The 25,596-nt window shown below is 54.7% G+C and overlaps 1 protein-coding gene across 1 annotated transcript in view; it reads left to right on the top strand.

Moving 5' to 3' along the window:
* CDH4 (cadherin 4) overlaps positions 1-25,596 on the top strand; it is a 566,254-nt gene that overhangs the window by 9,366 nt on the left and 531,292 nt on the right. The window lies entirely within an intron of this gene.

Raw genomic sequence — 25,596 nt, 5'->3', positions numbered from 1 at the left:
TGGTCCTTTCTGCCTGGGTCTGGGGTCCTCAGTGTTTGCAGGGGCCTCCGATTCTAGGTCCTTCCCTCCTTCCTTCCCCTTCTGTCCTTCTTTCTTTTTCTTTGGAGCATGGTTAAGTGGATGCCAGAACTAACCACAAACTGAGAGCGAGTGAGGAAGCCAGCACTCATTTTTTCAAAGAATGTTCCTGTTATTCTGACTCTTTGAAGGAGCAATTCTTACTCCGATGGGGCTTCCCTGGTGGTGCAGTGTTTAGGAATCCACCTGCCAATGCAGGGGACATGGGTTCGAGCCCTGGTCCGGGAAGATCCCACATGCCACGGAGCAACTAAGCCTGTGCGCCACAACTACTGAAGCCCACGCTCTAGAGCCCGTGAGCCACAGCTACTGAGCCCGCACGCCTAGAGCCTGTGCTCCGCAACAAGAGACGCCACTGCAATGAGAAGCCTGCGCACCGCAACGAAGAGTAGCCCCCGCTCGCCGCAACTAGAGAAAGCCCATGCGCAGCAACGAAGACCCAGTGCAGCCAAAAATAAATAAAATAAATAACATTTATTAAAAAAAAAATTCTTACTCCAAGTGAATTCCACTATACAAAATACCGTAAGCTGCGTGACTGTCTTTCCGTCAAGGGTGGTAAAGTTCTCCCCAGTGTGCTCTTGTAAAACCTCATGGCACTTGTTTTTCTTGTAATCTTCAGAGAGGGCTGTGCTATGTTGTAAGACAGGCTGGTAAAAGCGCTCCCTTTTTGCTTAAAAACTAAGAATTTAGGCGACTTTTTGCCCAGGCTCTAGGCTGCCCTCTCCTGGTGGCCTCTGGTACTGTCTCAGCCACCTCTCCCCACCTCCACGCCTTTTCTTAAACAAAAGATAACAAAACTGAACAAAAACCTACTTAATTATCTTTGACTAGTGTATGTTACCAAAGGCCCTTTCCCTTCCAGCCTGCATCAGGGGCATGTGGTGTTTTTTGAGGACTTATTATATGCTAATATGTACTCACATTTAATGCCTTGAAGACACCTGTGGGCTCCGGCAGTCAGAGGCCACACCCCCAGATCACCTGGTCTGTATGACTTTCCGCTCCCACACTGCCTTTTTCAGGAGGAATTTGCTTAGATTATGGATTGTATGCGTTTCTTAGTGTGGTACAAGTGACCCATAAATGTAGCAGCTTAAAAGACACAGATTTATCAGCTTGTTCTTCTGGACATCAGACTTCATCCAACATGGGTCCCCCTGGGCTAACATCCAGGTGTGGGCAGGCTGGATCCTTCTGGAAGCTCCGGGGAGAATCCGTTTCCTGCCTTTGCAGCTTCTCGAGGCCCCACTGCTATCCTTTTCTCGCGGCCCCTTCCTCTACCTTCACACCAGCACCGGTGCAGCTCCCCACGGTCACATCACCTTCCCTGACTGCCTCTTCTGCTCATAAAGACCCCGTGAGGGCCCTGGACCCCCCACCCCCAGATAGTCCAGCATCACCTCCCATCTCAGGTCCTGGACTTGAGCACATCTGCAGAGGCCCTTTTGCCACAAAGGTGACGTACTCGCAGCTTCGGGGATTTGGACGTGCGTGTCCTTGGGGCCTCCCGCAGGCCGCCACATGCTGAGGACCTGCTGTGTCTCGGGCACTGTGCTGTGTTCTTCACTCGGCTCCTGTGGACCCTCAGCGGTTCAGGCGGGCACCCCCGCTTCACGGAGAGGAAAGTGAGGCCCAGGGCGATTCAGTGACCCAGTGGGAGACGGGTTAGGGAGGCCTGTTTGCATCCAAAGCTGCCGCCCTGAGCCCTGCCCCCCATGGCCCTCATCCCATCCTGCCTCACTCGAGGAGCTCCTGCCTACGGCGTCTCTAGTTAGGACTCTGGTTGGCAGCTTCCTCGTGGGTCCTGAGACGGGGATTTGCCACTCTGGAGACTCTGAAGGGCGACGGCAGCCACAAAACCCGTCCGAAGCAGCTTCCGATCCGGCTGCTTCAACTGCGCCTTGTTTAGCTTCATTGTGTTTTCTTGCCAACAGCATGTGGAGATTTAGGAAGGATTACGGTAAGCCTTCAGCGACAGATAAATATCTGCAGGGCAGGGGAGTGCCACCCCCTTCCTGTCAGGTAGGAGGATGGGCCTCCTGGAGGTGGGAGCTTACCTGCCCAGGGAGAGGCCCCGGGAGAAGCTGCAGGCCTTCCTGGCCTGGAACAGGTGTGCTTTCCGTTTAGAATACAGTTTAATTCAGTTCCAGCCCCGGGGTCAGGGTGCAGACCCCTTGTCTGTCCAAGAAGGGGGCCTTGCTCTCCTTATCCTTGAGCCAAGTAGAGAGGACGGCTCGCCTTCCGGACCAGCCCCCTCCGGGAGTGCGAGCCCGTGCGTGTGTGTCTGACTTGGAGAAATGATAGAGTTTCGTTTTGCTTGGGTTTTGCTGCCCAAATGTGTTTGAACACCTTCGATGCTGATCTGCCTGGAAAGCCGAGAGGGACCCTCGGTGTGCACATGTGCTAAGCTTGCCGTCCCAGTCTTCTGCGTCCAGCGGGGCAGGGGAGGAGTGAGGGTGGGCAGTGCTCCTGGGAGAGGAGCTGAATGGGGGCGGCCCTCCCTTCTCTAGGCCTTGGTTTCCTTATCTGCAGAGGGGCAGGATGTCCAAGTGTGGTCCAGGAACTGCCTGCCTGGGGGACGCTGTTAAACCCGGCAGGCCCCTGGGTCCCCTCCCACACCAACCGTAGCGGGTTGGATGGTGTCGACTTAAAAAAATGCAGTGTGAGAGTCGTGAGTTAAGTTTTACTGGGGGCAAAATGAGGACTGCAGCCCGGGAGACAGCATCTCAGATAGCTCTGAGAAACCGCTCCAAAGAGGTAGGGGGGAAGGTCAGTATAGATGTGATTTTGGTGAAGGGGCAGTACATGCAATCAAACACATTTTTTGCAGAAAGTTTCTGCTAGTCACGAGGAGCAGACGTCACCATGAAGGATTTTAGTGCTTTTCTAGATAAGAGGAGATACAAGAAGTGTGCTCATAAAATTAGCTCCTGAAAATATCTAACTGTCTGAAGATCTGTTCTGCCACTTTTTCCCAGAGCACAGAGTGCCTCATTCCTGCCCTCCACCCTGAACTCCTTTCAGGGGGTGTCGGAGGTCAGCAGCTGCAGCAACATGTGATTTAATCCTTGTAGAGGTAGATGGCAAGTGCCAATGGCAAGGGCCAATTCGTGGCTGACAACGGTGGCCCCAAAAGATACATCAACCCAGAACCTGTGACTGTGACCGTGTTTGGAGAAAGGGTCTTTGCGGGTTCAACTAAGTTAAGGATCTTGAGATGAGATCACCCGGGATTATCCAGGCCCCTCCATCCAGTGGCAAGTGTCTTTATAAGTGACAGAAGAGGAGACACACACACAGGGGAGAAGCTGTGTGACGATGGAAGTAGAGCCTGGAGTTTTGAGGCCACAAGCCAAGGACACCTGGGGGACCAGGAGCTGCAAGAGGCGGGAAGGATGTTCCCCTGGAGCCTGTGGAGGGAGTGCAGCCCTGCCAACCTGGATTTCAGACTTCTGGGCTCTAGAACTTCAAGAGAATACTTTTTTTTTTTTTTTTGAAGTTTGTGGTCACTTGTTACAGCAGCCCCAGGAAACTCACACACGCACTGAACTAGAAATCCTGGGTCTGTGGCCTAGGACTCTGCCTATTTAATCCAACTGCCAGGGAAGCTGATATTCCTTAAAGCCTGAAGGCTTCAGGTCTAGAGGACGTTTACCTTCGGAATTCCAGCGCTCAGCATCCCTCCTGAGAAAGTGTGTTTTCCATGAGGGGGTCTGCCGGCAGGTAACCAGCCTCCAAAAGTGCTGCTCAGGTGGGCGGTGGGAAGGATGCTGTGGTTTCCATCCCCCAGAACAGTGAATGGGGCACGTCGGTATAGAAATGTAGGATCTCGTATTATAAAGCCTGACACGGAACAGTTTCATTGGAATTAAAATGTATGTGAACATTTGCTCTCCTCCCATTATCCTTCCCGGTCAAATGGAATTTTAACAAGGATTATAGCTCACATAATATCACATAGATACACTGTAAATATTTTGTTGACCTGAAGGTCTGCATTTGGGAACGTATCGTTGAACCACTGCTGCTGCAGAAGGAAAGGCACGCTCCCTCTGCCACCGTGGAGACGTGCGGGAAGGAGCGGGTGCTCTCCGGAAGGAAAGCATTCATCCAATATGCCTCTTCTCTCCCCAGAACTGCTTTACTCTGCAAATGCAAAAAGGCATTATTTCTGGCTCCCAGTGTCTCGTTTCCATGTCTCGAGCAGCCGCGATTTTGCTGCCTGGCCCCTTAGCTCTCCGGAAAGCAGAGGTGAGCAGGCTTTCCCCAGGAAGGCAGCTGCTCAGCTCAGGTTCCAAGGCCCTGACGCTGTCCCTGTCCCTCTGCGGCTGCGTTGCAGGTAGCCTCCTGCATTCCTGGGACCAGACTGTTGCAAGCCGCCCTGCCTGCTGGGTCTGCGTTGACGGGGAGCCCTGGGTATCCCAGGGGGCTCCAGGTCTTAACTGGGAGGGAGTGGCTGCTGCCATCCTGTCTTTCGGGGTTGGGATGGGCAAGCAACCCAAGGGCCGGTGACCGGCATGGGAATGGGCCTGGCCTTTCCATGACCACTGCCACCGGGCACCAGGATTCTCAGGCCCCAGGCGCTGCTCCAGCTGGCCCCTCGGGCTGCATGCGACACATCTCCCCACAAGTGACCCAGGGCAGCCGGAGCAGAGGCGGAAGGGCCCTCGGGTTGGAACGTTCTGGGTCAGCGGTGTCGTTGCTTTCTCTTGATGGTCAGGCTGTTTGCACGGCATTGGGTTATGGATGCTGTAGACTGGGTGAGCAGGGTCACGCAGCCCCTGTGGTGACCACCAGGCTGCCACGGGCGCCCTGTCCCAGGCCTGCGTCCAGTCCCATCTGAGGAGTTGGTAGGACCGTTGTTCTGTTTTCTCGTCTGTGGATCTAGGCTTCCTCTGAGCCAGGCACCTCGCCGGTGCCAACCACCACCCTCTGAGGAGGGCGCATTATTAGCCTCCCTTTACGAAGCAGGGGACGGTGACGCTGGATGGTTTGGGGACAGTTGTTTAAGTGGGGCAGCCTGCCTCCTGAGGCCCGCCCTTGTCCTGTCCTGTCCATCACCTTGGCCCCGATTCCCCCCACGGAGACCGGGTACCCCCGAGGCACGGGGTCTGATAGCCTGGGGGGTGCAGACCCGGCGCCCCCGTCATCAGCTGTGTGGCACTAGGCACGTGCCGTGTCTGGCGTGACCGCCGCACTGCTTCCCCAGGAGGAAATGACAGTTCACTGCCCAGGCTGGTCTTGAGGGTCCAGCAGGACTGACGTGTGACCTGCAGGAAGCCGAGTCTGGCCCGTGGACAGCAGGCCACCGCCAGCCTGCATCGTGGTCACTGCTCTTGTTAACAGATGACCCAGACTCTCCTCCTCCAGAGCCTTGCCCCTGAGATGTGATGAGCTGGCCTCTGGAGCAGTAAGTTTTCCATTAGACGGCAGCTTGATTTGATATTTTTTATGGTTTTGTTTGGGGACTTTTTCCCTTCTTGACCTTTACATTCTTACGTGTGGCCAGAGACCTTTTGGCAAAAGGCATGTTTTTAAAATTGAATAAACAAATGATGGAGAGGCTTATTTAAAGCTTTGTAGGCTCACGGGGAATGGAGGCAGCACATGGACATAATTTCACGACGGTTATTTATTAATAGGGCTGGGGATGACTGGATTATGTCAGATCACATTTAATGCTGGGGCAGGATGAGCTGATGGAGCCATGAGGCAATGAGTGTCCAAAGACAGCTGTCACCATCCTGCAGGCTCCTTGCTGCTTAAAGCCGGATGCCTTTTTCTCAAGTCATCTTATTCTTTCCCACCTTCCCTCAGATACAAAGAAGGGATTATACCACTTGTCTTATCTAGTTCTTACATTTTAAGATAAAAACAGAATACCAGAAAAGGGCTGAAGGCGATAAAATTGTGATCAAAAGTCCGTAAAATTATAGAACTATATTTTCTTGAGAACAGAGAGGTTTCACAGTGACTTTTTTTTTTTTAAGGAGCTGGACAGCTTAAGGATTTATCTGCAGAGAAGTGTAAGATATACTTCCATGTAAGAAAAAAAAATTGTTCCATGCTTGAAAGGTTAATGGCTGGTAAACGTCAATTTTCTACCATGCTGCCCAAATTGCAGCGGCCTTTGAAATCCATTTTGAAATCTTGGATCCTTTGAAAATGATGAGGGGCAGGGGTACCGCCTGAACCTCAAGTGTCTTTCCTTCTGGCTGAGCAGTGGCACCTTTGCTGGAAGGGAGAGTGTCTCCCAACTGGTGGGAGTGTTTCACTGGGGTATTTTTGGTTTAAACACTTAACAAGTGCTCTGGATTTCTAGTCCTAGAAACTGCAGATGCGTCTTTATGACATAAGATCTGTCCCCCACCCCGATAAATCTGAACTGTATTTGTAGGTCTTCCTGGGATATTTGCATTTGAAATACTATAAGCATAGCCTTCTCTAAAGATCTTTGATTTTAAATATGACAGCGACAGACTTTTGTTGCAGCTCCTAGAATTAGAATGGGGTTGTCTCCACTTTTTGGAATTCCAGCACACAGAGGTTCTGGAACTTTCCAGAGTTTCACAGGATAGACTAGGGTATGGGATGGGAGAGGCTTCTCATCTGAGTCTCTCCCACCTCTCTCCACGTCTTGTGTGCTTTACCTGGGATGCAAGTTTGCTCGGGCAGAGCAGATGCCTGTAATTAGAGGAAACTTGTAGGGCCCGGCTTGAAGGATCATCCCTTGTGTGTTAATTTCCCAGTGCCCTTCGTGTCCGCACCTTCCGCTGTATTAAATGCAGCCCATTGACAGGGGCACTCCTTCTTCCTAAGTGATAGAAGACGGTCCTCACGTCCGGCCTCGCTGAATCGCGCAAGGGAGGGGCCAGGGGGCTGCCTTTCTGATTTCTTTGCGAGCAGGACTGAATTCCCCTCGGGCTGGCGTGGAGCCACAGGCCTGGCTCCAGCATCTTACAGCCTGGAGGGTCACGTGTCTGTGTTTAAATCCTCTGTGCTCACCTGATGTAGCACTGGTGGTTCTCACCTGTCAGCCTCACACAGTGGGCGAGGCCACGTGAACCTAAAGTAGGAATTTGATTTTTCAGCACCGTCAGCCTGGAGGTTGTGCCTTTCCCCCGGAAAAGGTGCCGCTCACGTGATGGTTCTGTCACGATGTGAGAGAATCTTGGTTTTGCCTTTTCCCGCTTGAAAGATAAAAATGAAAGGTGACAGGTCTCCCCTCAATGCGCCAGGTTTGGTGGGGGGGGCAGGTCGGGACTCGGAGGCTGTGTTTAAATCAGGCAGCTGATTGTGGGTGGGGATGGGAAGGGGTGCAGGGCTGAGGGAGAAAGACCAGAAGAGAGGGGACTTGGTTGCTTCCTTCTTTAACATAAAATTGTGTCATGAATGGCCTTTCCTCCCCGCACAAAAGAGGCACCAAGAAGAGAATTCTTTTCAAGCCAGGCCTGCGTCCTCCTGGCAGACATGCTCCATTGTTGGGTTCTAAAAGGAGGATTCTGGAAGGATGTCACTCGGTGACATGCAAATAGAAAGTCCCCCAGTGGCTTTCTAAGGTTACAGCTTCAAGGAGGCACTAATTAGTCACCTCGTCCAGCCCCAGGGGAGCAGAAGGGCTGCTCCCAAGATAAGGAGGCTGCAGGCCCCCTCCCTCTAAATCTGCTCCTCTCCGTGGGCAGAAAATCCCATTGTTTTCTCCCTTTGAAAGGTGGTTATTTTATCAGGGAGGCATCCCCTCCTGCAGCTGTTTAGGCGTTGCCTTACTGCATTTCTCTCTTTTCACTTTTGAAATATTATTTCCTTCTTGCTTAAATGCCACGCGGGTAAAAACTTTTGCTGATGGGAAACGGCATCGTGGGTGAGGGCGTTGTTTCTTGCCCAACTTCGTGGTCTCTCTCCTGGGTGGTGAAGGCTGATGGCGAGATCGGGTGCGACTCTGGACGCTTGCCTGTATTTTTCTGAAGGAGTCTTGAGCTCTGAGTGTCAACCAGCAGCTGCGGAGGCAAACGCTTATCTGTTTATTTCCTAACATATTGTGCTGTTAATCTCAACTCGCTGTCTACCAGTGGAACTGCTCTTGGTGAGACTGCAGCCTCTCTCCGGGAAGTTATTTGATTTTGGATGTAAGGAGAAGGATTAATGCAGTTGGGCTTTGATAAGGCCAGCCGTCTAGCGTGGCACAGACACGCCCATCCCAGCCACATCACTGACAGTCGGATGGTTACACCGGAGCACTGCAGAGCAGCGATACGGGACGTGCAGAGATAATTGTAGTTTTGCTGTTTAAAAAATAAATCTAGTGCTTTACAATGTTAAAATGATAACCTGTTTAGGGAAACTCACGGTGCCTGTCTCTTGGCACAGAAAAACCTCTTCTAGCAGCTTGACTGGACCCTATTAATCTATTCTTATTTTCCCGAGCAGAAATTAAAGTCTCATTTCTGTTTGAACTCTTAAGCTTAGAACGTAGGACCAGAAGTGCGTATCTGCAGTTTTGAACTGAACATAATTCCATAGATTTTTGTACCTGTGATGTGTTTATGCCTTTGCTTTTAAATGATCTGAAGGGTTGAGGTTAGATGCACTTGGTTAGACTTGGGATAAGTGCCTTGGTCTACGGGGGCATTCTTGATCCAGGTGCTGATGTCGGGGCTGGGGGGAAAGACGATTAGCGGCCACCGTGGAGCAGTAGATAATTGTGACCCCGTGCTTCTGCCATCTTCCTGTCCCCACACTTGTCACTAATATATTGCGTTGTTCATTTTGCCATTGGTGATGGTGATTCACTTCATAAACCCTGTGGGTCTTTGGATTCCTAGATGTCACAAAGTAACCGTAGCTATCCTTGACCCATTATCAATGGATCCCGGAGAGTCTTAGGCCCTTCAGGCCACGTTCCCCACGGCTCTTTCCCTTCTTCCCCATGGCATGCCCACCCTGCCAGGCACCAGCATTGAATCACCTGCCCAGGTAGCTAGAACCTGCCAGCCCTCCCCTGCTCCATGCCTTTGTCTTGGCCGCCACCCTTCCCAGCTTGCCCCTGCATCTGGGGAATCTTCCAGGGCCTCCTGATTCAAATGTCATCTCTCCACTGGGCCCTCTTTTGGGGTCTTCTCCCTTCCCTTCTGCCTGAGCTAAGTGAAATTAATTCCTTCCACCTCCCTTGTCTCATAGTTTTATTAAAATATGCAATAATGTAATGCTGATTGTACTCTCCTCTATGGCTGCCCCAATTATGGTCTTACTCTGAGTGTGTGTGTTTTCTAGGTAACTGTGTGTTAGGTCTGGAGAGAGAAGATAGATGGTCCAGCGCACACCCAGGGAACGCCTTCCCAGGAAGGGATCTTTGCAGGAGAAAGAGATGAGCTTTTCCCACCTTTCGGAGGAGGCAGAGGCTGGAACTGACAAGCAAGAAAATATGAAAGTGAGATAATTAGAGAAGGAGGGGCATAAAATGGAAAAGCCAAAGTATTTTTCATTTTGCAACTCTGTGTTAGGACTCACTCAGTTTATTTATTAAGCCGTTATCAAAGTAAAGTGAGACAAGTGGGTCTCAGCCTAATGAAATTGCCCCTCTGTGGGCCGTGTTAGCTTCAGGTATTCCGAGCATAATTGGATAACAATGACAATTATTGCACCGGGAGTTTTAGTGCCGGCCAGCCTCTCCCTCTGTGCTTTTTCTGCGCAGAGGCTCATAGGCCTCCTGGTGAAGCTGGGGCAGGGCTGACTGTTCCAGCCCCAGTCCAGACCAGGAGCTGCAGACTGGGTGCCCATCAGGCCAACAGGCCCTCACATTTCAGCTCCTGGCACTTTTCTCTGTGTTGTAACCTGGGTGAAAAGCACCTCTGCTGTCATCTGGTAAACTACTCAGCAGGCTGCTTGGCTGGTCTGGGTATCTGTGAGGCAGGTGGTTCCTCGCCCAGGGGTCAGGGCTCCAAGGACACCCACCTACTGACTTCTGATTTGTTTTTAAAACTGTTTGACCTATGCCCCCTCCCTGCCACCCTCATCCCTCCCCAGGTAGGCCTGTCTGCCAGTATCATTTCACTGCTGAGAATCGGGCACCTCTGTAAAATTATGCTGACCTGAGGGGATCGAGATCCAGAGGTGCCTGTGTGCTTAAATGTGCAGGAATCAAACCGCTTGGCTGGTAACCTGGTATCGATGCATCTCCTTCCCCTGCTTTGCTGAGCCCAAGGCCTCCCAGGTGAGGTAGTGATGTTTCGGGGCTGTAGTTGGGCAGGTAGTTCTTGATGCTGAAATGACGTGTCCGTGGGCTGAGGACTGGCTCTTTATCAGGGCTCGGCTCACAGGGACTCCAGGCAGCAGCCCAGGTGGCTGGGGGTGCGGGGGGAGGGGATGCCTTTCCAGCTGCGAGAACCAGAGGCCCTATCCTGGGGCTCAGTCCCCAGGAAACAGCTCAGGGCTTACAGTAATTGTCCCAAGAGGAGAACGTTCAAAGTGCAAGAGAAACAGAGACTACTGGGCAGGAAGGGAATGTGGGAGGGGATGGAGGGGGTCTCCTCCAGGAGCGCGGAATTGAGACTCTACAGGTCGCCCCTCGCTGCTCTGGGTGATGACCCTGTGGGATGCTGGAGGCTCTGAGGAAGGGCCTGGGGGCCCTGGGGCCTCACCTGCGCGGGGGGCCAACTGACTCAGTGATCCGGAAGGCGTGAATCTGACGAGCTTCCCTTCTTAAGCGGGGGCTAGCTTTAGAGTCCGACAGCGAGGCTCCTGCTGCATGCAGACTGAAGACTGACCTGCGGTGTTTGCTGCAGCCGGTGCCGTAACAGACACTGGAGGCTGCGGAAGTGTGCTGAGCTTGCCGGGAGCTGCGGACCTAGGGCGGGTCTGCTTCTGGCTGCCCCCGCCTCTCCTTCTGAGGGCCGCCCACACTCCTGCATTTCCAGGGATGAGAAGCCCCGTGGCCCCGTGACTGCCCTTCCTGAGAGCTGTCCCCTCTAGGTCTCCACTGCAGCCGGGCTGCACGGAACGCACCTCCAGGAACACTCACCTGCTGGGCAGGCGGCCGGGCACAGCCGGGAGGGTCCAGGCGCCTGGTCCTCCTGGCCGGCGGATGGCTCAGTCCTCGCAGGGGCCTTGCTGCCTCTCAGCTCTCGCTTTCAAATGCACCCTCTGCCAAAATGCCAGAAGGAGCTTCGGAAGCAGAGCCGCAGCCGCCCGCAAGGCCGTGCGCCCTCCTCGTCCTGTCCCCTCACCGGGCTCCTGGCTCAGCCACGTGCCCTCTGCCCCTGGTTCCCTTCTCTTCTTCATCCTCGTCCCGGGGCCTCTGCGGAGGACCCTCTGCTCTGCTCCTGGCCGTGCTTCCTGCCTCAGGCACTTGGCTCCCGTCCCCTTGCCGGGGGGCGTCCCTATCCACCCGTCGCCCTCCTGGCCTCCCTCTTCCGCCTGCCTTGGGGCGCTGTGGCTGCCCAGAAGCCCCCTCTGTTATCCTCTTGCCCGTCACACCTCCCTCTGCTGCATCACGGCTCTGAGAGCGCACGGGCCTGTGCTGGCTGGGCTCAGAGGGACACTCACGGCTGGTCGCTGAGTGGGTGACAGGTCGTGTCCCTGCTCTGCTCTAGCCCCCCCGACGTCATCCACAGCCGTGCCTGCGCAGGTTCTCGTGGCTGTCACACTCCTTCCCACTCCCCCAGTGCAGCTCCCTGCACCCCTCTCGCCCCCATGGCTGGAATTCCTTGGCCCTTCATCCCTTTCTTTCCTTGGGAAGGGCCTACCTCTTCTCCTTTCAGGCAGCAAGTCCTCTCTGGAGGCCCCCTGCCCCTCCTGAGGGGGCTGGGCCCCCACCTCTCCCCTGCCCCTTGGCGGGCCCTGCCGTAGAGGCCATCATGCGGCTCGGCCTGGGAAGGTCAGCAGCTGGAACTTCCACCCTCCCCCCACCCCAGTGCACCTGCTGGGGCCAGTCATCCACGGGTGCTGTCCTCCTGGGCGGGAGAAGGATCCTGCCCCCTGAGGCTGGAACCTGGGTGCCCTCAAAGCCCCCAGGGGCCGGGGGGCAGAGGGGAGACAGTAAGGGGTGTTGAAGACTCGGCGCCTCTGAGGGTGGTGCCCTGGCCTGAGCGCTGGGGGACGCAGACTTGGCCTTGTTTCCAGTCGCCAGACACACAGGCAGTCTGGACCCTGGTGTGAAAACTCCCAATCTTGTAACATTCCATGAGCCAAGCACAACAGGTCTCTGGGCCGAATCTCAGGCCAACAGTCCGTGACTGCGGGTTGGACTCTGCTCTATGTCACAAGGCCAGCACTCCTGTGGGCCTGTGACACTGTCTCGAAGCTACATCGCTGGATAGGAGGGGACACCTTAACCAGGGCCCACTGGTTGCAAAGAAGAAAACCTCTCTGGGGAGGAGACGGTCTGGCCTGGCATCTTTAGAATAGGGCTCTGTGCTGACCACAGGCCAGAGGCGGCCCGAGTGGACGGCGGTGCCCAGGGCCTCCAAGGTAGGACCAGCCTCCTGCTGGCCGTGAGCCTTGACCGCTGGGGCTGGGGGTGTGGGGTGCGTGGTCCCTTGGGGCTGGGCCTCGGGGCTGGGCCTCAGGGCTGGGCGCGGTGCAGGTAGCAGTGCGGTGAGGACAGCTTGTTTTGACCAGAAGCTCCCACCGAGGTGGGAAAGAGGATTTTAACTGCACTTTGCTCACATACAGGCTATCGGAGCCTGAAGACCCCCAAAGCGTTGGGCTCTGCGGTGCCTCCCTGCACCCAGAAGGATCCAGGGTTCCCGTCGCGCATGCAGGGTAGGAAAAGCCACCGCCCTTTACATTCTCTTCCAACATCAAGGCCTCAGGTTGGCACCAGGATGTCCTTATTCTTGAGAATCTCACTTTTTGGCAGAGGGAGCAAGCACCAGGCATGGAGCAAGAAGTGAATGGTATTACTTTACTTTTACTGTGCTTGTTTACAAGCACGATGTTAGCCAGCGATACAAATTTCCCTTTTAAATGCAAGTCCCTCCATAAAACCACAGAGTCAGCTAACGTAAAAGCCTTGGGGGTGACCGCAGTCGCGTGACTCGGTGGCGCCGCGTGTGCAGCGTGCCCTTGCCGCCCTGGTGAGGACCTGGGGCCAGGACGTCCTCGGCAGCTGTGCAGTCGTGCTGCTCGCCCCGAAGGAGGGGCCGGGGGCAAGGGGCAGCAGCGTCCAGGTAAGACCTCACAGCAGCACTGTTCCCAACATTTTCACAGTTCTTGACGGTTGCTTCTCTTTGTGGTACGTGCTACCGGTTTTCCATTTTCCCTGGGTGATGAAATGTTTCCCTGGAAGTCGTGAATTTTTTTAGAAAAATGGGAGGTAAAATGGTAAGATGGTCCACAGATGGGTCAGAGAGCCTGGGCTGGGCCAGCTGCGGACAGAGCTGCGCTGGAGTCCTGGACAGCCCAGCGTGTGGGCGGGCCTCTCTGGTGGTTCGGAGCTGTCAGCACATTCTACCCCGAGTTTGCGGTGGGCGAGGGTTTCCCTCCACACGCCCCGCCCCCCGCCACCCCCTGCCGGCTCCAGCACTAACGTGAGGCCTTGTGGGGACCCAGGCGAGCCCCGTGTGCACCAGGACAGCACCAGAACTCATGGTGGGGGTCCACATGGCCAGCACCAAGGCCCGAGGGGACATGTGTGTCTAACGTCTGTCAGGGGACGGCCCCCAGATTGTGCATCTCTCACAAGAGCACCCAGCATCTCCTTGTCCGCCAGCCTGGCTGCTCTCGATAAACACAAATGAAACACCCTGCCCCTGCAGAGTGAGTGGGCCCTGGCCCCGTTCTGGGTCTATCTGGATGCTGCTTTGAAAATTCCAGCTGCTGTGGAGAGAGCCACACAGAGGAGGAGAAAGACAGCTGGGGAAGAGGCCGGTCAGGAGCAGAATTAATGAGGACATAACGCAAGAGTTACCCTCTGGGAACACATGTTAGATAAGATGCTTCGTTCTCAAAAGCAACTGCCTTTCATCCTTCTCTCTCTTACTTTAATAGAACATTTTGTATTTTTAAAATGTCAAACCATTTACTTTTGAAAACTTGAAAAACACACAAAAAGTAAGTTAGTGTAAGTTTGTCTCCCTCCCCTGAACAGCCACGTTTAATCACTTGGCATGTCAGGCGTGTGTGTGTGTGTGTGTGCGTGCACGCGTGCTGTGTATAGGCGTGGCATGATATCACATGAGTACACACGTGTGTGTAGTCACGTGGGCACCCTTGTGTATTGTATGTACCTGTGTGCAAGCATGTGGGTGCTGTGTGTGTACATACCACACGTGCACACACATTCAAGTGACTGGTGTGATAATGTGTGATCATGGATGTAGCATGTGTTCATATGTGCACATGTGCTGGGTGAGAGTGGTACATACATGCATATAAGCATGTGAGTGTGGTGTGTGCCTATGTGCAGACGTGGGTGTGCACGTGTGCAAGTGTAATGCACAAATGTGTGTGCCTGTGTGGTGTGCACGTGTGCATGCACGTGGCACGTATGCATATCTGGTACGTGTGGGGTGCCTGTGTGGTGGAGGGCTAGAAGGACGTTTCCAGTTCTTTGCTGCCGAAAATGATGGATGCTGAAGAAAATCTATGTAAACGCATCTCAGGGCACATCTCTCATTACTTCTTTATGATGAATCATTAGAGGCAGAATTCAGAATTTCTGGTTCAGAGGCTCTGTTCGTTACATGGCCCTGGATCCAAGCGTGTAAAGGATGTTTCAGGGGAGGTAGTGGCAATTTGTGCTCCCAGCCAGGACTTGGGAGATACCCGTGTTCCCGGGCCTCCTTGGCCCGAGGCCTGTCATATGGCCATTCTTTTAAAAGTGTTTTGAGGCCTGACAGGTGTAAGATGGTGTCATTTAATCTTGCATTTATTTAATTAGTAATTAGTAGAGTGGTAGGGAACTTTTAAAAAATCTGCTTTTCCTTCCCCTTTTTTTCTTTTGCAAATTATGTGTCTGTGTTTGTCAGTTTTTCTCTCAGGGGTGATTGGAGTGGCCTCATACAAATGCTTTCTTTTAGCCCTATCACCACTGAGATCCCTTAGGAAAGTTTTGTAATTTTTTCCAAGTAGTTTTGGTGTATTCTTAGAGTTTGTCTCTAAGTGCGTAACATGTGCTGATGTGTGAGCAGTGTGTCTGCAGGATGGAGGTGCCGCTAAAGTATGCTTGATGGAACCTATTTTAACCAGGGACCATTGTTTACAGGAATAAGTAAGCAAAGCCCATGCAAACTGGTGGAAGTCCCAGCACAGACTCTTGGAAAGGCAACAGGGCTTTCTGAGGGCTTGGAATCAAGGGTTGAAATCTAAGGCTGCCAGGACAAGGCACTGGCAAGCCTCTTCTGTAAATGGCCAGATGATAGTTATTTTAGGCTTTGCAGGATAGGTCCGGCGTGACCTGCTCACCTCTGCTGCCGTAGCACAAATGCAGTCGTAGACAGTTCGTCATGAATGGGGTGGCTGTGTGCAGGTTACCACACAGTGCCCCTCCTTTCTGCGTCTCTACCAGACCCTCCCTTTGTCACTTTCCTATTTTTCTGTGCATGTGGAGGAAAACTATTCCCGGTTGAGAACGGTTGCTCTGAGTACATTTTTCTTTAGCCCTCATAGCCACATTATGAAGCTTGGCGTTGCAGCCCCATTTGACAGATGAGCAAACTGAGGCCAGCAAGCTTTGATGCCATAGCCGAGGTCAGGTAGCTATTAAGTGGCAGAGCTGGGCTTTAAACCCACGTCTGCCTGACGGGCACAGCAGCCACATAAGTGCCGTTCGGAGCAGGGCCAGGCACACGGGTCAGCGGCCACGGCGCTGGCCTGGGGGCTGCAGTCCTGAGTCCGGAGGGGCTGCAAAGAGGGAGCAGAGGAGGCAAGGATGCAGAGAGCTGGGTCCTCCCAGCCCCGCCAGGAGCGCTTTCTGCTGGCACGTAATGATGCCACCATCAGGATGGCCGTGATAATGGAAGAGGAAGGAAGTGAAGCATGATGAGCCCTTGGTGGATGGTGTGATCAGCCTTCAGTGTCAGATCTGCACGTGAATCTAGAGTTAAGAACGGACGACTGCTCACCTCCTTTGTGCTCTGTTCATCCCAGGTGTGGACACGGAGAGCATGCTCCACAGACTGGGCCCCGAACACCAACGTTCGGCCTCATTAGAGGGACCGCGCTCGAGGACGTCACCGCTCACCTGCTGGGGCCTGGATGGCGGTGGAACCAGGCACGGGTGCGGGCCGTCCCTCTCGGCGCGGGCGCAGGCAGTCCCTCCCGGCGCTGGATGCCTGCGGCCTCCGGAGGCGGCTCCTGCTTCCGGAATGCCCACACTTCCGGTTCTGCGCATTCCATCCGGGTCAGGGGGCGCACGGGGGCGTCAGGCGGGGTCAGCCGCGAGCACAGGGCACCATTTTGAGCCGAGGAGGCGCTCCTGTGGTGGAATCCACTCGGGAAGTCCCCGCCTGTGCCCCCCGGGCGTGGAGAGACTGGAAGGGACTTCAGGTGCTCAGGTGGGGGGCGAGTTGACCACAGTGGTCGCATCTGGTCGCCTCCCTTGCGATGCTCCTCTCTGTGAAGCTGAGGCTGGAAGCCGGGGCCCGCAGGTCCCCTCAGTCCAGCGAGTGGCCTGTGGCCGCTGGGCGCCTGCAGCGCGGGCGGGGAGCTGCTGGGGGCCCTGCACCACGGACCCTGAAGGCGGGCAGCTTTCGAAGGCGGCTCTCGGTGGCACCTCCTGTCAGCCGTCCCGCCCCGGCGACGGGACCGTGGCCCGGGTGGGCGGGTCCTGTTCCTGGACTCGGGCTTGGCCGGCGGGGAGGACTCCCCAGTCACCTCGGCTTCGCGGTCACCCGTCCACGGGCCACATCAGCGTCCCACCTGCTGCCCGGGGAGCTCACATTCTCTGCCTGGTTATCTGGACTCTGTGGGACGGACGCTCGCCCCAGGTTTAAGGTCAAGCGGACAGAAGAGTTAAAGCCGGAAAAGCGACCGGTAACATTGAAACACGTCCGACATCAGACTTGTCCATGGCGCCTCCTGAATTGTCAGGTTGGTGGCTCGTCGTGTTCGGGGGGACCCGGAACCCGAGAATGAACGTGCGAGGACTCCAGGCCCGACGCCCAGCGCATGAGCCTCCGTCTTCTCTCCTGCGAATTGGGGTAAGAGTCGCAACTGCCTCCTAGTGTCCTGAAGGGTCAGGGGAGCGTGGGTGGCGGTGACCTTGCGGGTACTTGGCAGGCGGGGTGTTTCGCTCTGCCCACGGTGGCTTCTTTTGGGAAGTAAGCCCAGTGAAGGGCACATCTCGGGGTGCCGTGAGCCCCGGTCACGTCCCACGGTGGCGAGGCGTTCTCCGGAGATGCCAGCTCCCTCCCGGGGCACCCAGGTGTGTGTCAGAGCCTGGAGTCAGGTGGACGGTCACGGGCGCGATGCCCAGCAGCTCTAGGACCTGCCTCACCTGCGCGGCCCCCCTGTGCTCCCCCGGGGGTCCTGCCAGAAGGATGTGCAGGGGACCCGGGCGTCTCTCTGGGCCGTAGGTGGGCATCCTGGCGTCCAGCCGGCTCCCCGGCAGGTGAGGGTGTTGATCAGGCCCATACACACGGCATCCCACGTGGGGAGCATGACCGTGACACGGGCCCTGGCTTCTGGGGTGAAAGGCGGTCCAGGCCCAGGTGCCCGTTGGTAACTCAGCACCGCCCCGTTGTCTCCTGGGAAGTGAGTGCTTTGTGGCACCTCCAAGGAGGGCAGCAGTCCCTTTGGGGGTAAAATGTTTTCAGTGACGTGGAGTTTCGCACAATGAAAGAAAATTACAGGCACTAGGACTTGGAAGGACAGTCATGAGCGTTTAATTATATTTATCCGAATCCACTTGGTGAAGGAAGCCGCTGGCGTATTTCTAGTCTCACGACTTCGTTCTTCCCAGATAGAATGCGTTCCTCGGTGGAATTCTCTGGTTACGTTTTCCCAGAAAAATCTCCTTTCGTGGATTGGCCGTACTTCCTGGCTGATCCATTAAAATGGGATTTTCCTGTCCTTGGTTAAGGTCCCTAAAGTTGAACTGTGTAACCTATTTTAGCTGAAAAAATCGCATTTGTCACTCTTTTTTTTTTTTCTTGCATTTGTCACTCTCGACTGACAGCCAAATGCCCTCGCCCCCTGTGTTTCAGGTGGCGGCTGTGGGTTGGGGGGTGGCCGGGGCCGCCTGTGGGGATGTGGGCTCCTCTCCTTGGGGCCAGGGCCTGGGGTGGGGTGGACAGGCAGGGCCTTGCCCGTTAATCGCACAATCCGCTCAGCGCTGTCGTGAGCCCCGGGAAGGGAGTGGACGCCGAGCAGCCCCTGATGAGCAAGCCTGCTGGTCCAGCAGCCCCGGGGCCCTGGCCGCGGTGGGCAGGTGCAGCTGCGGGTACCGGGGGCCCGGGGCAGCTGCTGCAGGCGAGGCGACACCGCCAGTGAAGGCGCCTGAGACCCGGGCCTGCCTGTCCAGCTGCCCCTGCAGGCTGCCCAGCAATGAAAATAGAAGCAGTTCTGGCGTTTCTCTGTGCCGGGAGGGTCAAGGTATTCGACGTCTTCAGGCAGTAATAAAATCATCATGTTCTGAGGCAAAAGTCACAGACTCAGGCTCTTTGCAAGTAAACTTCGGCTTAAAAGGAAAGTGGCTTATCGAGATCCTATTAGGAAAGGACAAAAAGAATTCAGAAAGCCAGTAATTCATTCCTTCTCTCCAGCCATTATAATGGGAGAGTGATTTATGTCACGCGCACCTGCTTTAGAAGGGGGCGGTTGCTTTTGCTCCCAGGCAGAATGGAAAATTCGCAGGTGCTCCCACATGGGGTTCCGGGGTGATGGGAGGCCCAGGGAAGGGGTGGCTCCACTGCCCCCCGCCCCGCTTGGCAGGCCTTGTCTGGTCCCAGGGTGACTGTGCTCAGGGCCTCCTCCCCACGGCCCCGGCTCGTGGGCGCAGTGGCCCGCCCAGAGGGGCCCCAGGCTCCGCCCCCCACGCAGCCCGCCCTGCCCTCCAGGGCACGTCGATCTGGAACTCTGCCTGCTTTTGTTCCCCTGCCTTCCCCAAGTGAGGGCACTGAGCCCCACCAGCTAGCAGCGCTTGGGAGGAGCCTCCGCGGTGCCGGCTGGGGCGGGGCTGCCTGGAAAGGATGGCCACGGCCAGCGGCATTCCCAGCCTTTGCATGAAATAGGCGTCAGACGCTGGCTCGGTGACCTTGTGTGAAATAGGAAGTGACACCAGAATATCCCCAGGGCCAGCAGGGCTCCCTGGGTTTAGAGCCACAGAACCCTGGCTCAGCGGAAGCGGCCAGTGTGGCAGGGACGGTGCTGTGCGTTGACCACACGTTCTGATCCTTCCGCTGGTGCGGAGGGGATGCGGCAGTTAGGACCTGGGGGGGTGGGCTCCTCCAGGCTGACAGAGAGATGACAGAGTCGCAAGATGGACACAGCCCCCGTCCCTGTGTCACAGGAGGGAGAGGACCCGGCAGCCCACTGTGGGCTGGGACATGGGGTGAAGGCGCTCTGTTTTTTAAAACGCAGTTAAAGCACTCCCCCACTTCGTGGAAAGAGTTTTAAGTTTGCTGAGGTTGGGACATGTTTATCGATGTTTTTTTTTTTAGAAATTCACATTCTTTTATTTATTTATTTATTTATTTATGACTGTGTTGAGTCTTCGTTTCTGTGCGAGGGCTTTCTCCAGTTGCGGCAAGTGGGGACCACTCCTCATCGCGGTGCGCGGGCCTCTCACCATCGCGGCCTCTCTTGTTGCGGAGCACAGGCTCCAGACGCGCAGGCTCAGCAATTGTGGCTCACGGGCCCAGTTGCTCCGTGGCATGTGGGATCTTCCCAGACCAGGGCTCGAACCCGTGTCCCCTGCATTGGCAGGCAGACTCTCAACCACTGCGCCACCAGGGAAGCCCTATCGATGTTTTAATGCACGTTTTTCACAGAGACCTGGCGTTATAAATCCCCCCATGGGCCTCTGGAGTCCGGCAGCCTGGAGGCACACTGATTAAGTGTGTGGCCTCAGACAGGGTACCAGGCCTATTGTCTGCACAGGAGGGTCATGACATTCGTCCCCGTCCCCTCTAAGACTGTAATGATGATAAGATGCTATCGTAGATGCAAGTGCACTTTGCAGACGCTGACATCTTTCATGAACGTTGCAAAGTGGACCTACTAGCATTGTCAGAATGTCCCTTTGGTTTTCGGAATCTGTGATTTCAATGCTCGAGCCCACAGTACATCGATATTAATTCTAGGAAGTTTCAGACTTGCAGATGGCCTTGGGCACCTTCTGGGGGTCTTGTATTTACACAGGTGAATGGCATGTAGCCAAGAATAAGGAGACGGTGGTCCAGAAGGCCCCGCACCCTCAATCCAGCCCCTCAGGCTGGTGGCCGCCGCCATATCTGACATCTGCTCCCCCACTCCTCACAGCTCAAGGGGGTGGTCCTGTGGCCGCCATGGGGCGGGGGGCAGGCTGACTCCCTTTATCCTTAACCTCGGTTATTGTCCCTGACCACCCACCCGCTCTGGATTCCCCGCCCTCACCCCAGCCCCTGGTCTTGCTTCGCGCACGTGGTCCGCCCCTCTGGTATACAGCCCTGCTGTCACCTGTGCACCAGCGCTGGGCTGGGCTGGACTCAGAAAATAAAGCAATAAACACGGCACCCGCCCCTCCAGGTCCATTGGAGGGAGCAGACAAAGCAAAGGACAGCTGCAGAATGAGACAGGGCTATGGGATTGCGTGAGTAGGGGCAGCGGGAACTCGTGGGAGCGGGGACACGCCAGGACGCAGGAGGTGGTGGTTGGGGGGTTAGGGGGGTCGTGGCTAAGCTGATACTGAGGGACGAGACAGAGTCATCTGAAAGAAGGAGAGCAGAGTGCAGGCAGCAGGTAGACCAGACGACTGGTCTGCTCCACACTAAGGGGTCACCATGCTGGAACCCTCAGGGATCGTATGAGACAACAAGGGGTGTGTGTGTGTGTGTGTGTGAGAGAGAGAGAGAGAGAGAGAGAGAGACCTATTGCCTGCCAGACACAGTTCTCAGCTCTGGAGCTATTGTATCAATAGGTAACAAAACAATAGATTTCCATGAGCTTATGGAACATAGAGTTCAGACATGGTGGGTTCTGCAGGGCACAGGTTCTTAAAGTTTTTTGACCATGACTCATAGAAAAAAATGAATTTTAAAATGTAAGGCAGTAAACACCCCCCCATACCCCCATACAAACATAAATAAAATCTTACAGAATCATATTTGCCTTCCTAGTGCAGGTGATACCATTACCTTTCTGTTGTACTTTGTTTTAGAATGTTTATCACGGCTCACTAGGTTGTTGGCCACAGTTAGAAAAGCACATTTTGGAGGGCAAGTTCTGGGTGGGTATTCAAGCAGTGTTTGGAAAAGAACAGGTTTGGCTGAAGGTCCCTGAGCTGGATATTTCAGGCCAACTCAGATGAAAGGACGAGTAGATGGATGGATAGATACACAGGTTCATAGATGGAAGGATGGATGGAGGATAGATGGATGGGTGGATATTAGGATGGGTGGAGGGAAGGATGGATGGATTAATTTGAGTTTCTTCATAATGGTTATTACTTAGCAGATTTTTTTCTGGAGCTGCTGGTGTTATTGGCAGGACTTGGGGGCTGATTTAAGTGAGCAGGACCTGGGAAGCTCACCTGAGCTTCCATTGGAGCAGCTCTCTGTTTACCTACAGTGTATCACGGTGTTCCTAACGTGGGTCCCTCTCTTTTTAAAAAGACATGGAAAAGCATTGGCCTTGTAGTGTGAAGAGCGTCTGTATTTGGTATAAAGCAACGCCATGGATGGAGGTCTTGCTCACCACAGAGCATCCTTAGAAGGTGACTTTCAGTGATCAGTTGGTGCCTTTGAGCACATGCACGTCATCCCACTGACAGACCAGCTCCCCCAGGGGTCTGTCTGCCTCGGTCACTGCTATTCCCGGGGCCAAGGACAGGGCCTGATTCACAGTAGATGCTTGACTATTTGTCCATTGAATGAAGAGACGTGTCTTTCTGCCTTGCTGTGAAAGCTGGGTTCTGGAAGGCCATGAGCACGTTCTCCGCTCCCCAGGTCTCTTGTGTGATAGAGACATTAGCGCATGTCAAACCCTTTACCAGGGCTTCCCATTGCTTTAGCGTGTTCCTTTAATCTAATAAATATGCGCCCTTGGCTGAACTTCCCTGAATCTGTGGGGAGACCAGAGTGAATGTGTGATGATGGTGTGGTTTGAATGGCAATCAGGAGGTGCTTCTGGTTGCTGTGGAGACACCTAAACTGTTGGAAACTGCACTACCTTCTTCTGGGTTCGGTGGTTCTGGCTGGCTCTGGGGGCCCACTATCCACTTCAGGCACACCTGCCCAGAATCCCAAGATGGCTTTGGCTCTCACAGGGTGGCTTCTGTGCGGCGATTTCAATAGCTCTGCTATTCGGGGAGCTCCCTTGGTGGGGCTTGGAGAAATGGGAGAAGGTGATGCCGTCAGGGTGACCCGTCCAGGAACGGGGCTCCTGGCCAGTATTTGGCAGCTGCCTGACCTTGGACACCAGCAGAGTATCTTGGTCCTGGGCCACCACAGGCATCCCAGCCACTGGCTCTGAACTGGCATGGAGATCAATTAAGTCGAGTGCGTTTATGTTGGTACGATTAGATTGAAGTCCGTGTGCTTTATTGATTTTATTGATCAATCATCCTAGACAATCAAGTCCCCTCCTAGCACCAAGGACCCGCAACCCAGGGAGGCCTGGCTCAGTCTCTCCCTTGCCCCTTTCACTCGGCTTCTGTGCCTTCCTCTCTCCTGGGTTGTGTTTCTGGAACATTGTTACTGGCCGGGTCCTATTAAGTCCTCTGAGTATTGCAGGATGACAGGCCTGTGTGCATTTCCACAGACCATCGGAGGATCTGGGTCCTGGCGTTGACATGTCAGCACGGCTTCTGCTTTGAAAAATAACACATTATTTGTGACAGACACTCTGAGCCTTCTGGCAACCACAGGACCCTCAAATTCTACTATAATCATCACCTTTTTCTTTTGCCAAAAATAAAAATAAAAATAAAAATTTAAAGGAACATGTAGTAAAGAAAATCATTTCCGAGTCAAGCTGCAAAGGAGTCTGAGATTCATAGTGGCTAAGAGTCCCCCTTTTTCTGTGGGAATGGCAGAAGCAAGTGCAGGTCTGTGTATGTGGTGAACATAATGCTTTGCCTAAATTTGGGAACTAGAAATGCTCTGAAAGAACAGAGTTGGTTTCTGAAGACAGTGAAGTTGCAGGCCTAGTGGCAGCATTTTGAATAAGAATATCGTTGAGTATTATGGGTTGAATTGTGTCTCCCAAGAAGATATGTTGAGATCCTTACTCCTTGGTACTATGAGCATGGCTTTATTTGGGGGGAAAAAGGGGGTCTTTGCAGATGTAATCAAGGTAAGATGAGGTCACACTGGATTAGGGTGCGCCCTAAATCCCATGACTGGTATCCTTATAGGGAAGGAAGAAGACCTTTAAACCAGTTTTGGGTAGAGACCCACAGCAGGAGGGCGGGGACAGCGCAGGCAGGCAGAGAGTGGAGTGATGTGTCGGCTCGCCCAGGCCAGCCTGGGGGGGGCAGGAGGCTCCCTCCCCCACACGCTTCAGGGGGAGCCTGGCCCTGTCCACACCCCGAGGGTGACTTCAGTCCTCCAGACTGTGAGAGAGTCACGATCTGTTGTCTGAAGCCCCCCAGTTGGTGGTCCTTTGTTACAGGAGCCCCGGGAGTGGAATACACTGGGGGATATGGCAGTTGTGGAAGGGCACAGGAAAACACGGTGGAACGAAAGTGTTGGTTCAAATGCATGCTGGTAACTTACCTTCTCAGTGACACCCAGGAGTGACTTGTTAGGGAGGAACTTCTGCTCTGGGTGAGTTTTCTGTTCCCGGCTCTCTTTGTGATGGAACAGTGGTGTCATTGCAGAAGCACAGGATTGGCATCGGGAGTCTGGGGGTCGTTTCCCTGAGGTCTCCACATTGTGGGCATCACTCCTGAAAGCCCCTCCGGCACTCACAGCTCCCCAGATCGCCTTCTCCTTGCCTTCATCCCTCTTCGCCCTGTCTTGTGAGAGTTTCATAGAACCGTATTCTGTATGCAGATGATGATGAGGCCTAAAGCCGAAAAAAGCGACCTATAAAAGCGTTAGGGGCCCTTTGGAATCAGCCATAGAAATCAGCCCGCGTCTTCCCCTCAGGGTGTGATGCTTGCAGCAGGCGTCCGGCGCTGGCTGTTTTGCTGGTGTGACCATTTGAAGTTTTAGAAGGAGGACCGGGTTTGGGACCAGTTCTCATAAAGAATCATTATTAAAAATAATATTCTATGGAAGCATAGATGTCTTAGTTCACTTGGCAAACAAGCATGGCCTGTCCTGGGTACTGACAATTTATTGGTGCATAAACAGAAGTCCCTTCCTTGGAGAGGGCATCGTACAGGAGAGGCAGGATTGACAGTCACGTGAACCAGGAGATCCCAGGGGGAGGGGCTGGTGCTCCAAAGCCAGACAAGGGGCTGAGGTCAGAGATGGGGTCGGGGGGGTGCCTGACAGGTGAAGTGACATTAAGAGGATGCCTGAGTAATGGGGAGGAGAGGAGCCTGCCACGTGTGGCTGTAAGGAGACAGCTCTGGGCAGAGGGACAGCACGCACGTGCAAAGGCCCCGAGGCAGGGCGCATTCCAGGAACAGGAAGCAGCCCAGTGTGTCTGGGGCAGAAGAGTCAGAGGAGGAGAGGGGGGCAGTCAGAGCCTGTTCTTCAGACCTTGCAGGTGATGGAGGTCTGAGCCCAGGGCCTCGTCTGTCAGGACCAGCTCTCCCTCATTCCGCAGCCAGGAGCCTTCAGCTCGCCCCTGCTCCTAGGAGCCTTGGAGTGTAGGCTGATGGGCTGCAGCTGGGCTCCGGCCCCCGTGGGGGGGGAGAATGCCCAGTTCTTACCGGGTGCAGGGCTCTCCTGCCTCTGGCTGCCCTTCTCCCCACCCCCCACACACTCACAGGTCCCCTGCAGTGGGGCGACGCAGACTCTTCTGCTTCCCACGATGCCATTTCTTTTGGGTGGAAAAGCCCTGGTTTTCTGGCAGGCCCCCCAGGAAGGCAGGCACCCCCGGGAATTAGACCCCTCCGTGTCCTTCATTTAGAACATTCTCAGGCGGCAGTGATAGGCCTCCACCCCTGCGGACTGGTGCCTGGGCCCACGCTCCTGCTCACGTAAGCCACGGGGAAGCCGCACGCACACGTCCTCTGTCTCGACCCCGCTAAGCCTCCCAGGCCTCCAGAGTGAGGAGGGAGACGGGCAGCCAGCAACCAGGGCTTATGATGTGCACGGTCTGTGCCAAGGGCGCATCGCAGGGTCCGAAGCCCCCGCCGCCCACCCACATCACAGACAGGGGAGCAGGACTTCGCCGTGGCCCCTGGACAGTGAAGGGACAGACCCCGAGCCTGCCTGTCTCTGCGGTCATTCCCATAACGGCCTCAGGTCTCTGCCATGCAGA

The sequence above is a fragment of the Balaenoptera musculus genome, chromosome 15 (assembly GCF_009873245.2).
Source record: "Balaenoptera musculus isolate JJ_BM4_2016_0621 chromosome 15, mBalMus1.pri.v3, whole genome shotgun sequence".
NCBI lineage: Eukaryota > Metazoa > Chordata > Mammalia > Artiodactyla > Balaenopteridae > Balaenoptera > Balaenoptera musculus.
The sequence above is the reverse complement of the archived record's forward strand: the minus strand, read 5'-3'. Positions and strand labels throughout refer to the sequence as shown.